This window comes from Pteropus medius, unplaced genomic scaffold, assembly GCF_902729225.1.
Source record: "Pteropus medius unplaced genomic scaffold, Ma_sr-lr_union100, whole genome shotgun sequence".
NCBI classification, from domain to species: Eukaryota; Metazoa; Chordata; class Mammalia; order Chiroptera; family Pteropodidae; genus Pteropus; species Pteropus medius.
In genome coordinates, this window is record NW_024340692.1 from 3,453,175 (window position 1) to 3,465,913 (window position 12,739).

The window sequence follows — 12,739 nt, forward strand, 5'->3', positions numbered from 1 at the left end:
AAAATCATGGAACTTGAACTCATTTAATCTACAAGATTCTTAGCACCAACCCTTTTATTATAAGTGAAGAAACTGGATATCTAGAGAGACAAAATTATTTCCAGCTCATTAGAACTAAGAATGGACTTGAACTCAAGTTTTCTGAGTTCAAGTTGCATGTTACTTTACGGGGATAAGAATAGTAGCTGCCTTATGTGCTCAAATTTTTAAAAAAAATCTGTATTCAGGGATAGGAACAGGGACAGACATGGAAAAAGACAACAAATGAAAGCAATCATCGTTGTTGTTATCATTTTTACATTGTTGCTGTCATTACCACCACATGTTTTATAAGATAGCTAAGCAGTTCTTTGGTATGAACCATGTTGGAGAAGCCCACCTTTTGCTAACACATTGAACTGAGTGCTCAACTTATCAGGACTCTATTCAAAGAAAATTCAGAATGTTTGACATGTGACTTGCAGCACAGAGAGCCACAAAAGGACTGGTACAAGATCATTGAGTTTGCAATTCTAATTTTGAATTCTGTACATTTTAAGTGCTTATGGGCTGATTTTATTTCTAACATACAGAGATTTGTCAAATGTGATTCTGCTGAAGTACATCCTCTTGAAACAGCAGGAATTCTATAGAATCATGATTCATTGTTCAGCAGTCTCCTGAAATTCCTTGTTTCCTTAGACATCTATGTGTCTGAAGAACATTTCAAGTATTTAAGTTTCCTAATCCTGTCAGCACAGGGCTTTAAGTTGGAAGACTTTAGTTATGAAATCTATTCTGATATAATTACTTAAAAGATCAGACTTTTAAGGAAGTTTTGAGAACATGGGAATATACTCATAATATATTAGTTGAAAGGAAGTGGGTACAAAGCTATAAATAGTATGACCCCATCTTTGTGGCACATAAAAAGGTGTGTGTGTGTGTGTGTGTGTGTGTGTGTGTGTGTGTGTGTGTAATATGAACTACTGGAAGGAAATGTACCAAATGAGTAATAACAGTGTTATCTGTTCTCTGGGTAGATTAATAACGATTTTTTTTTACAAATAATTTTTTAACTTTGCAAATTACCTGCAACTCACTTTTTATACTTAATATAAATTATTTAAGAAGAAATTGTCAGGTGTGCCTTGGTAACATGGTTATTGGCTAATGCCATTTTGTGTCATACTAGGTCTATGTTTGGTGTACTCATTGTCTCATAAGCAGTGTGGTTTATTCTTTCTAATAGAATATTATTACTTTTATTTTTATTATTCTTTATTATTCTTCAGATTGGCAACTTGACCAATCCCAAAGCTCTTAACTGAAGATAAAGGGGTAGAAACCCAAGCCCACCTGACTCCGAAGCCCAGTGTGGTTTATTGTTTCTAATAGAATATTATTTTTATTATTCTTTATAATATAATATTATTTTATTATTCTTTATAAGAATATTTATTATTCTTTATAATAGAATATTATTTTTATTATTCTATCTAATAGAATATTTTATTATTCTTTCTAATAGAATATTATTTTTATTATTCTTTATAATATAATAATAAAAATAATATTCTATTAGAAAGAATAAACCACACTGCGCTTCGGAGTCAGGTGGGCTTGGGTTTCTACCCCCTTATCTTCAGTTAAGAGCTTTGGGATTGACCAAGTTGCCAATCTGAATCTTAGTTCTTATTAAATTGGGATGCCATCTCCTTTGCATGGTTTCTTTTGTAGTTTGTTGATAACATTGTATAAGCTTCAGGCATACAACATTATAATTTTGCTATCTGTATGCGTTATAGCATGCTTACCACCAAAAGTCTAGTGTCCATCCATTACCATATAATTGAGCCCCTTTACTCATTTCACTCTTGCCCCACACCCCTTCCCTTCTGGTAAGCAACAACCTGTTGTCAGTATCTATGAGATTTCGTTTTGTTTTGTTTGTTCGTTTGTTTCTTTTTTGTTTTATAGTCCACATCTGAGTAAAATCATAAGGTTTTTGCCCTTTTCTGTCTTACTTATTTGGCATAATACCTTCAAGGTCCATCCATAATATTGAAAATGGCAATATTTTACTTCTTTTATGACTTAGTAGTATTCCATTGTCTATATATACCATATCTTCTTCTTTATCTGTTCATCTGTTGTTGGACAGTTAGACTATTTCCATATCTTTGTTATTGTAAATAATGCTTCCTTTGCAAGGTTTCTTAATTCTGAAAGTTGTTTGCTCTTGGAGGTGCTCATTAAATATTAGCTCCTTTTCTTCTCCTAATCACTACCCTTGTTTCCCAACCACCTTCACCAGATTCCACAAGGGTCAATTCAGGGACTGAAGGAGCTTGAAAAAAGTTTTAGTTTCATACTAACATTTTCAGTGGTTTGCCTTTTTAATCATCTGTTTACTGTAAAAGTCTTGGTTCCTCTAAGTCTCACATTTTTGGGAACCAAACTCATGACAGTCATGAAGTATCTTGCATCGAAGGATGAGAAAACCTGAGCAAACCAAAATCATGCTGAGCTCTCTGGATTAGGGTGTGGGAGCATGCCTCTTCCTTAGGATCAGCCTGGGAATGTCGAGTAGCAGCATCACTATTCACCTATAACTCGCATTGATGTGGAGGGTGTGCAGAGGATTCTGGGGCTGAGGTAGTGTTTATAAATTGCATGGCTGTCTGGATTTCTCTGAGTATTCTTTTCCCTTGCAGGATTCCTGTAATTGTCATCAGATGGCTCAGTCTCCCAAATGTTTCTTGTATTGCAGTAACTTTTGGAGTGTGTTTTTTTAAAAAAGGCCAAAGTTAGCAGCCATCATCTGTTTGTGTCTGTTCTGTTGTGTGTAGATACATGCAGATCAGGTATGTATGGAGTACAGAGAAACCAGTCCGATATATGCAGTCCTCCTTTCCATCTTCTCTTGAGCCTTTCTACTTCTTTTGCTGATTCTTTACCACTGGCACTGCTTTAAAGGAAAAAAAAATAATAAGTGAGGAAAGATGCAGGCAGCGATCCTATTTTCAACTATAGACAGCTGTCCTTTTAGTCTTATTCTGGGGATTTTTATAGAGCATTGCACCTTTCTTGGGTCTGCTAAAGGCTTCAGAGAGGTTGAGAGTTGGACTGTGAGTGAATCCTGTGAACAATAATTCAACGTCTTGGGCTATCCACTGGCATGGGGGAAATGAGAACATTTGAGATAGACCCTGAATTTCATCTGATAAAATTTGAGTGACAAAAATGATAGCATTGATTGGCAAAACAGGTGTTAAGGTGGAAAGAAACACCTAAAAGCACAGAGCTGGAAAAAATGAGATGTGTTCAGGTGGAGTATGTGATGCAGTTTAGCTTAAAAATGAGAAAAACTTCATAAGTTTGCATTCGTGTTTTGAGTGGGGGTCAGCCTAATGATTCAGTTTTAGGTTGAATGCTGTCTGTAAAGATGAGATATAAAAGGAATGGCCCACGCCCTCCAAGATGGTTGTATTTTGAATCTTTCAAGGTATTTAAATTTTCCTTCATTATATGCCTATAACTGAAAACCCAGATACGGGACGATATCGTGCATGGGACTATTTTTTATTAGATACACTCCTGTAATTTGACATTGACTGATTTTCTAGGGAGGGAAAAATGGCCTAAATGAAAAAAGAGACAACTAATTTTAAAAAATGGAGTGATAGACACATCTAAACTCAAGTATGTTTTTCCACCCCCTCATTCCTTGAGAAAAGACTGAGTACAGAGGTGAGATTGGATAGGGTTGCTCAACTAGATCATATTGGGAAACATAAAATTGGAGAACTGACACAGTTTCTTCTGATTCATGTTGTTGGCTGAGAAATTGTGCTTTTTAAATGCTACTTTGCTTTACTGGCTCTTACTCATCTAACTAGTAAAATAGTTCATTGTGTACTGGTGCCCGTTGGTCTGCTGGTAGAGTACTCTCAACCTGTGGGACTGAGCTCTAGATAGTGGTGTTATCTGTTGACTTCTTTACATTAAACTGCCCTTTTATAATCATCATGGATTTTTTTGAAGTGACTGAGGTAAATAGTGATGTCTACCCTAAAAACCATCCCACCTCTTTCTTCCAAAGTGGCTGAGGCTGGGGGATGGGAACAGGAAAGCCCTTAATCTTAGCAGGGATAGAAAATATCTCAAGAGTAATATTTTAAAAAGTCAAGTCATGATAATGTCATTTCCTTTGGCAGTGGTTGGTCTAAGAATAGACATGTGACTAAGTTGTGGCCAATAATTTGTAAGAGGAAGTATGTTGGGAGAGAGTAGTGAAAGTTTTCCACCTGGAATGAAAAACTACACTTGGATTTTGGCTGTGGTGCTTGATGAGGCAGTGATGCTTGGGTGTGGATACTGCAGTTAGAAAGGCAGAACTTTTGTCCTCGATACCCAGCACTGGGCTGCTACCTCTGACTACTTGTTCTGTGAGAGAACTAATTATTTAAGCTCTTATAAACTTATGAATTTTCTGTTACCTGAGGACAACCTAATTTCTATCTACTAAAACATTTCTATGTCCTAATTATGTTTCACATTCGTAAAACATTTAAACTATAACTAAGTCACACAATCCATTGTATATCATTTAAAGTATTTTCTGTTTCCAGACACAAGAGGCAAGTACCCCTTTATGGTGGGAAAGAAAACTAGAACTGACCCTCCCCAAAGCAAGTTGGACTCCTGATTATCTCCTTTTCACCACTGGTGGTACCTTGGTGAAAGGTGTGGTGGGAGAAACACATTTGTGTTTGGTTTGTATTAATTTATTTTGTTTCTGTTGTTTGTAAATTGGGTACTCTTTTCTTAGGCAACTTATTTCTGCTTTGGATTGTTATGGAAATACGAGAACAAGAGTTGCTGGGGAATAGTCTAAAAATATATTTTAGTTGTGGTTATTTGGTTTTCAGTTGGTATTTGAGCTATAAGGTTTGTTTTGGTGTCTTTGTTGACAGCACTGTTACTATATTTAAGCTGTTTCTTGCTGTATATTTTCCCTTTTAGTAAAGAAAACTCACTTTATTTCCTAAGATGAATTATAATTAGGACTGGTTGGTAATGAGAATCTTTCTCACTTAATACCTCTAATGAGATACAAATGTTCTAAATGTGTCCTTATGAGTAAATTATATTTAGAGAGGAATCTACTTATTTTAGTTAACTAATCCCTTTGCTTTCTGATCATACATCCTTATTAGGCTCTCATGTTCCTATTCCATATGGGATTCCTTGTGAAATCAGACGTCAGCAAACAGTGTTAACTTTCAGGGTCTGTGGTACTGAAAACGTCAATGAAGTTTGTTGGGTCCACATATCTTGTTTTTATAGCACTCTTGTTTTTTTATATATTCATGATAAATACAGTTCTTTCACTATTGCAAAGTGAATTTCATTTCTCAGCTAGTTCTTTTCTGATATTTATGCTTTTAGTTACTAGCATAAAATAATTGAATATATTTGAACTCCCCCCACTCCTACATTTTTGATTCCTTCTGAAGTCTAGACATGGTCTTCTTAGCTCCTTGGATCTCTGGACATTGTACATCTTTGTCCTTTTGCCAACAACCTGTAAATATTCCTGTAGAACTAACTGGTTACTATGTTGAGCCATAGTGAATTAGGTTTGTACAATTTCTAGGAGTCAGTGTTTTACCCTTTTCAGTGATCCTGCCTTTTCACTTTCTGAGGAAAGAGATGAGTTAGTGAAAATGTTTTGAAGAACTTGACCTGTGGAGTTATATTTTTTGAGGTTACTGGCTTCACTGCTTACTATTTGCAAGCTCTTGGACAAGTTATTTGGCTTCTCTCTGCTTTATTATTCTTCTGTAAAATGGAGACTATAATGGTATTTACCCTGCAGATTGTTATGAGAATTCTATGAGAAGATTTATGTAAAGCTCTTACAATAATTCCAGGTCTATACTAAGTATATAGTTGATATGGTGGTTATCTAGTTGAATTTTTCAAAGTACTTCTTAAGATGTTTCTCCTTTGGCTTTCAGAATGAGCCTCCTGAATAAGGAAGTATTATTGACCTTATTTTATAGGGCAAGTCATAGAGGCACAGTGTCAGTATGTAACTTTGTTACTAATAGAATTGGGATTCTTATCTAGGTCTTTCCTTTTCATGTGTTATACTTGACTGTGAATTGGGTCTTTAGGGAAGTGACTTGTTTTTGTAATGTTATATATAAGCTAAAGGTGTAGATGGGAAGGTCATAAATTCCTGTTCCTTAAATCTGGCCCAGTGGTGAGCCATTTCATTCATTCTAAAATTACTTATTAAATACAGATATTTCTCAATTTGCATGGTTCCAGCATGAAAAATTTGTTATTATGGTTAATTAAATAACACCGGCCCCTAACAACATAGTTCAAATTTCAGTTACAATGTTATTTTAACTGCAAGTAATTGTATTGAAGTACAGCTAGCACATCCTGTTATTTGGTTCTTAATATACAGCAAAAGGTGTAGCTGTGTTGCCTCCTTGTCTCAGAGATAGACCCACGTAACATTTTATGAAAAGGGAATTGGCGGACAAAGATCAAAATGCAGCAAAGAATTGAAAAGTGAAATTTAAACCAGTGGTAAATTGAGTTCTAGAAAAAAATAGTTAATCATGGTAATATCAACACTGCCACTGTTCTAGACTCTGCGTGCAGCCAGAGGAGTTAATCGAAGAATGATTTATCATAAATTAGAAAAGTAATTGTGATGAAAAGGATGAAGGCCCAATAGAGGAAAAGATGCTGGCAAAAAACTTCATATTAAAAGAACTCTTCAGGGATATTGCATGACATTGAAAACAAAAAAGATAAAATGTTGGAAGCTAATTCAAACTTAGACAGGAGTATTACAATTCACCAAAACATACAAAAAATGCTCATTTGATATTTTAAATTATAGTGAGAAGCCACCATTGTTGAAACTACTCAAACTACTCTTGATATATTTTTTATAAAAAAGTAAAAACACTTTCATTCTCAAAGTTTCTAATGCTTTAAATTACAACATCCTACATAAATATTTTACTTTTTAAAATTTTCTATACATTTATAACTGATAAAAAGAGTTTTTGACAAAAAAAATTAAAGGTTTTAGAAAAATCATAATTTTCCTATTGATTTTTAAGATCACTTTCATAGTTTCTGCTTCTGTGGCCTGTTTATGGTCTTGCATTGCCATGCAAAGTGGGAGCTGCCTGTATTTATTGAGCCAAATGGGCACTCTTGTTAGTGGTGAAGATACAATGATGCCTTATGAAACATTATTCTAACATAGATTTATTGAATGTCTGCCAGGTGCCAGGCTGCATAAACACATGTGAATGAAAAGTAGTCCTTTTTATCAAAGAATATACATTTCAGTTGATCGATGGGAAACAAGATCATTATACCACAACATATGCATATAATTTGTAAAACATTTCTTTGAATGCAATGATAGGGAAACACTATGCATTATAAGAGCCTTCAGGAAGGACATCTAACTTATTAGCTTGGGAGTATGAGGGTTGGGAGAGGCAGGGAGACAGCTTGGAGAACTTAGGTGTTAATTTGGAAAAGCTGTGTTGAACGAACCAGAGGTGAGAAAATTCTGCATGGAGAGTACAGGATATTATAAAAAGTTGATTGTTGCTGGAATGTGGAAGGCAAGATAGGGGACAGATCAGCAATACCATGGAACCTGTAGGCAATGGAAGAGCCCTTGGGGTTTTCCTCCAATTTCTTTTAAATTAAGTTATAATTTGTGCACAATAAAATTGACCCGTTTTAGTGTATCCTTAGGTGTGTTTGATTAAGTCCTGTAACCACCAGCACAATCAAGATGAAGAGCATTTACAACACCCCTTAAAATCCCAGTGCTCCTGAGTGACTGACCCCTCCTCCCACCCCCAACCTCGGGCAACCAGTAATGTGTTTTCTGTCCTTATAGCTTTGCTTTTTCCAGAATATCATGTAAATCGGGTCCGCAAACCCTGGTCCGTAGCCTGTTAGAAACCAGGCCCCAGAGCAGGAGGTGAGCTGTGGATGAGAGTGAACTTCATCTGTATTTGCAGCTGCTCCCCAGCTCTAGCATCACCGCCTCAGCTCCACCTCAGGTCATCAGGCATAAGATTCTCGCAGGAGCACCAGTCCCTGATGCCAGAAAGGTTGGGAACCGCTGAACCGCTGATGCAAATGGAATCATGTAGTATGTAATCTTTGCAAGACTAGAGAGTTTTACTATAATTTAGCCAGGTGATAATGAAGGAGGGTTGCGGAGGAGGGGCTTGGTTTGAGGAGTATGTAGGAGGTAGAATTAGTTCAACTGTGATAGGGAATAAGGATTAGGGAAGAGGAGGCCCTGCATGTTGGCTTGAGGGGAAGGTGTGTGAGATTATCCTGAGGTGAAGTCCAGCAGGGTGTGGACATGTGAAGGAATTGCTTTCTTTCCTTCCTTATCCTCTAATCTTTGCCTGAATCAAATTTGTTAAGCACTTGCTTAATTAAAGGGCTCCCTTTTGTCTTCATCTCACCACATCATCACCAGGAATTTGCTCCTAAGGCCTTGTTTTGGACTGTGGACTCTAAAATAAAGGATGTTCTCTTCATATAGTATCAGCTAACTCAGTTCATCTGTGGTTACCCATAGTTTTCCATAGATAATAGTGTAAATGTCCTTAGAGAAGCTATACTTTCTTGGTCCATGGAGTTGGAAGTCAGGGTTCAGTAGTCACGAAATAGCTACAGGCTGGGAATTCTCTCTTGTAAAGATCCTTTCACCAGAAGGGGTTCTTTGAACTGTATTTTTGAGAAAACTACATTTGAACCAGTTTGGACCATATGCTGTGGAGTAGTGAAAAAGGAATACAACGTTATCGGTATTTAACATGTGGCTAACTTATTTTCTGCCGGGAGCTCTGAATCAGGGAGCTCTGAATCAGTGACGATTCTGGGGCTGCATCTAGGCTAATGGGAGAAATCTGTGCCTGATTAATAATACTACCTCTGGCCTAGGAGGGAAGCACCCTGGGAAATGGTGGATAAAGTATTTGCCCCTCCAAGGAAGAACTTTTCAGAAAGGTGATTAACCACACAAATGCCTGTACCCAAAAGGTCTTGGATACAAAATTAGCCCACACCCATGGGCTAAACATAGCCCATGAACTGACAGCTTTTCGTCCTCAGGACAGCTCCATGAGATGAAGAGTAGTTTTCTCCTCTTACAGATGCAGAGACTGAGATACAGAGAGGTCAAGTAACTTTCTCCAAATCAGACAGCTAGTAATGGCAGGGCTGGAATTCAAATCCAGGTAGTCTGGTTCCAGAGTCCATCCTCTTCTGTGTACTCAATGCTGTCTTTAGAGTTCTAGAATGCTAGCCCTGGAAGGACTCACAGGAATTGTTTCATTCCTCCACTCTTTATTTTACAGTTAAGATGGATGAAGTCAAGAGAAGACTCGGAGTTGAGTCAAGATCACAGAGGATGGTGGAAGCAGAATTAGTTACCCCTCAGCCTGGGGCTCTTGCCATTCTTGCAATTTTTTTGTATGTTTGTCTTAGCTGCTTGTCAGTTTCATATCAGTGAAGAGTAATGTTGCTGAAGTAGGCAGCCTGGCAAAATTGGTGTTTAATTCCATCCTTTTCCTTGGCCTCAGCTTCCTCTTGCCCGAGAATGTACTAATTGGCTCTCTTCCTGTCCCTTTTGTCATTTTATTATTCCCAGGGGAGTCTGGAATCACCTTTACTGTCCTCCAGACTGTCTTGTTTGATCACTGATTGTCTAGTCTTTTGCTCTTTCAAGTCTCAGTTGCAGTTAGGGAGGGGGAGAAGCTGCCCAACCAGCTGGGTGGGAGTTGAGTTTGAGATGGGAGAGGAGAGATGGTGCAGTGTGAATCAAAGACCTTCTTTTAGGGGTGCTGTTGCTGACCTTTGTGATTTTGATTCTCTTGCCCCACCAGTACCCACTACCACTCACCCTTCCACGTTTGGTGCAGAACATCTCTCCTTTTGCAGTTGGGCTTCAGAGCAAGAGAGACAGTGTTGATGAATTTGCTTGCTCCAAGCATTTATTCCCATGGAACCTTGATTACATAGGGCATCTGGAACAGAAAAGGGAGCTCTTGCCTTAACAGTTTACATTTTGTATTTATTGTAATTTTATTTTGAGGAGCCACAGCTTGGGAGATAAATTAATTTGTTAATCTTTTTGAAAGTTTTTTTGTGTAAGCTTGTTCAAGTAGGGAGCCTGATGCTTTTCTTCTTTTTCTTCCCTCCCTCTTCCTTTTCTCCCTTCCTCCCTTGTATAGTGGATCTTTGTAAAAATTTAACTCTTGTTCTAGTCACCTACCCTACCCAGGAATGAAGTTGAATATTAATGCATTATGGTCACCATTCTTCAGTGGCTTACTCTTTCTCCACATTCTCTATAATTAAAAATGTCCTTCTCAATTTCAGCTCAAAATACCTGAAAAGACTTCTTGTTTAGTTAAGAGAAAGCAAATTTCCCTAGGTAAGTTCCCATATGTTTTCTGTAAAAACTGGCACACACTTTCTTTGTATTTACCCCTGTCAAATGAGATCCTTATAAGAGTAATCAGCCAGTCTAAGCCAACTCATCTCTTTCTGCCTGCATTTTTCTTGGGTAATTTTAACTCTTTTGATGCTGTTCAGGAAAGTTCACCTCTTCCGATAACAACAGAAGTGTCAGATTCCTGAGATTGCCACTTTCCTTTGAGTTTTCTCAGCCACTGAACTCTAGGACTATTCTTCTGAATAGGGGCATGTGCACAGAGGAAATTTTTCTTCGAGGCCATGGGAAGGGCCCCAGCAGATGTGTTCACGTGGTTCATGTCTTTTTGTAAAGTTTGCATGTATTTTTGCATGCTTTTTCTTAACGAAGGCACCCAAAATGTGTAAGTTTTAGGTCTTACCAAACCTACATTCACTCTTGAGTAGTCCCCTTCAAGAAATATATAGCAAGAGCTTCTGTCACCTTACTTAGTCACCTGATCCAACTACACTCCCAGCTGCGTTATAATTTCTTTTAACTCTTATATTCTGGTCTCTGAAAATGCAGAACAGCTGCTCATCCACAGTTAAGAAGTGAAGGCCCTGACAGAAACTGTGGGAGAGGGACACTTCAAAGCTTAGGCAGTTTAGTCTTATGTTGTAATGAGGCTTGGCTATGGACACAGATTAACTTTACCTAGTGGAGAGTTGTGTTTGGCAAAGGTGAGTTTAAGGTTCGAGTTCTTTCTTTCATGTGCAAGCAGGTAAATCCCTTTTCAAAAAATAGACTAGAAGCTGTCTTTATGAAATACTTTGTAGCATAAGCACATACACAAAAACCTTAGTTAACTTCCAGAAGTGATCTCGTTTTCCTGGTCCTACAGGCTTACAAATCCAAGTGTTTGTTTTCTTTCTCTTTCTTCTCACACTTCCATAATTTACCAAGTCCTATAGGTCAGTTGTTTTAGTTTGCATTGCCTCTTGGAACAACCTCCTCCTTTAAGGAAAAAAGTCTCATGATTACTGTGGAATTGGGGAGGGGGAGGTGGTTTATAAAGTGAATTCATATCACTCTTTTGCTCCTTTTAACCTCACTGCCCTACTGCAAGCTGGTGGAGGTTAAATGGTCAGTTCACCTTCAAGCTCTCTCCAGGACATGGTACTCATTAGAAGTAGAGGGACTCCATTTGGAGGCTTTTAAAAACATCTCTGATTTTATTGCTCATCAGCCCCCAAACTTCATCTGTTTCGAACTCTTTCTTGTCAGAATAAGCCCTTCTGAATTAAAGGTCGTCCTTGAGAGTAGTCCAGCTTGTCTTTACACCTTCATCTCTCCCTGACACTCTTTTTATAGTTGTGTCTTAGCCATATTGTTTCCCAGGTATGCCTCCTATTTCGCAGCCTTTTTTTTTTTAAGGCACTTAATGCTTTGTACCCTGCGGGACCATTATTTGTACATTTGTGTGATACTCGTGAGTAGATTTAAAAATTTTTGAAAATGCTTCGTCTTATTTATTTTTAGTAGTGGTAGGTGTGCAAGTAGTCAGTGAAAAAAGTAGCGCCAGGCTGCTACAAAGACCTTTGGGCAGAAGCCCACCAAGCACACCGAACCCTGTCTTGTCTTCCCCACCACGCCAGGAGCACCTCCACAAATGGGACTGTGCTCTCCAAACTGCCAGTGCTGGAAGCACATAGCAGCAGAGTGCTCTCGGACTCTTGGACTGAAAAGATAGGCATGCTGGTTTCTTATTCATGTTTTGCTCTTCTGTTTTTTTTTTTTTTTTTTTTTTTTTTTTTTTTTGGCTAGGATTTTTTTTTCTTGTTTTAACCAAATATTTTGAATTTTTGCCAAACGCACTGGAAAAAGAAAACCAGATGCTATTCCACTATTAGTCGAGGTGTCACTAATCACTTTGTGTTTGAAATTTTAAATTGTTAAAAAAATTCCAGTGTTTTTTTGTATGTATAAAAAAACTTTAGTAAATTAAATGAATTCAAAAATTTATATTTGGAAAATTTATCAGTATACATTTGGCTAATTGATTGTTGTGTAACTAAGGTTAGTAATGATCTAGTTTAAACATGGCCTTGATTTTTTATTTGAATTAACTTTTTTTTTTTTTTGACATTTCTAAATGCAGGGAAGAAAGGTGAATATAGTAGTGGTTTAAAGTAAAGGTTTAATTTGTGAATTAGTTTTTAATTTGAGTTTGTTGTAAAGCTATTATGATCAAGTGCTAAG

General features: G+C 37.3%; 1 protein-coding gene across 24 annotated transcripts in view; it reads left to right on the forward strand.

Moving 5' to 3' along the window:
- The window catches only part of BNC2 (basonuclin zinc finger protein 2), a 390,244-nt gene that overhangs the window by 65,095 nt on the left and 312,410 nt on the right, over positions 1–12,739 (forward strand). The gene's annotated exons all lie outside the window — the stretch shown is intronic.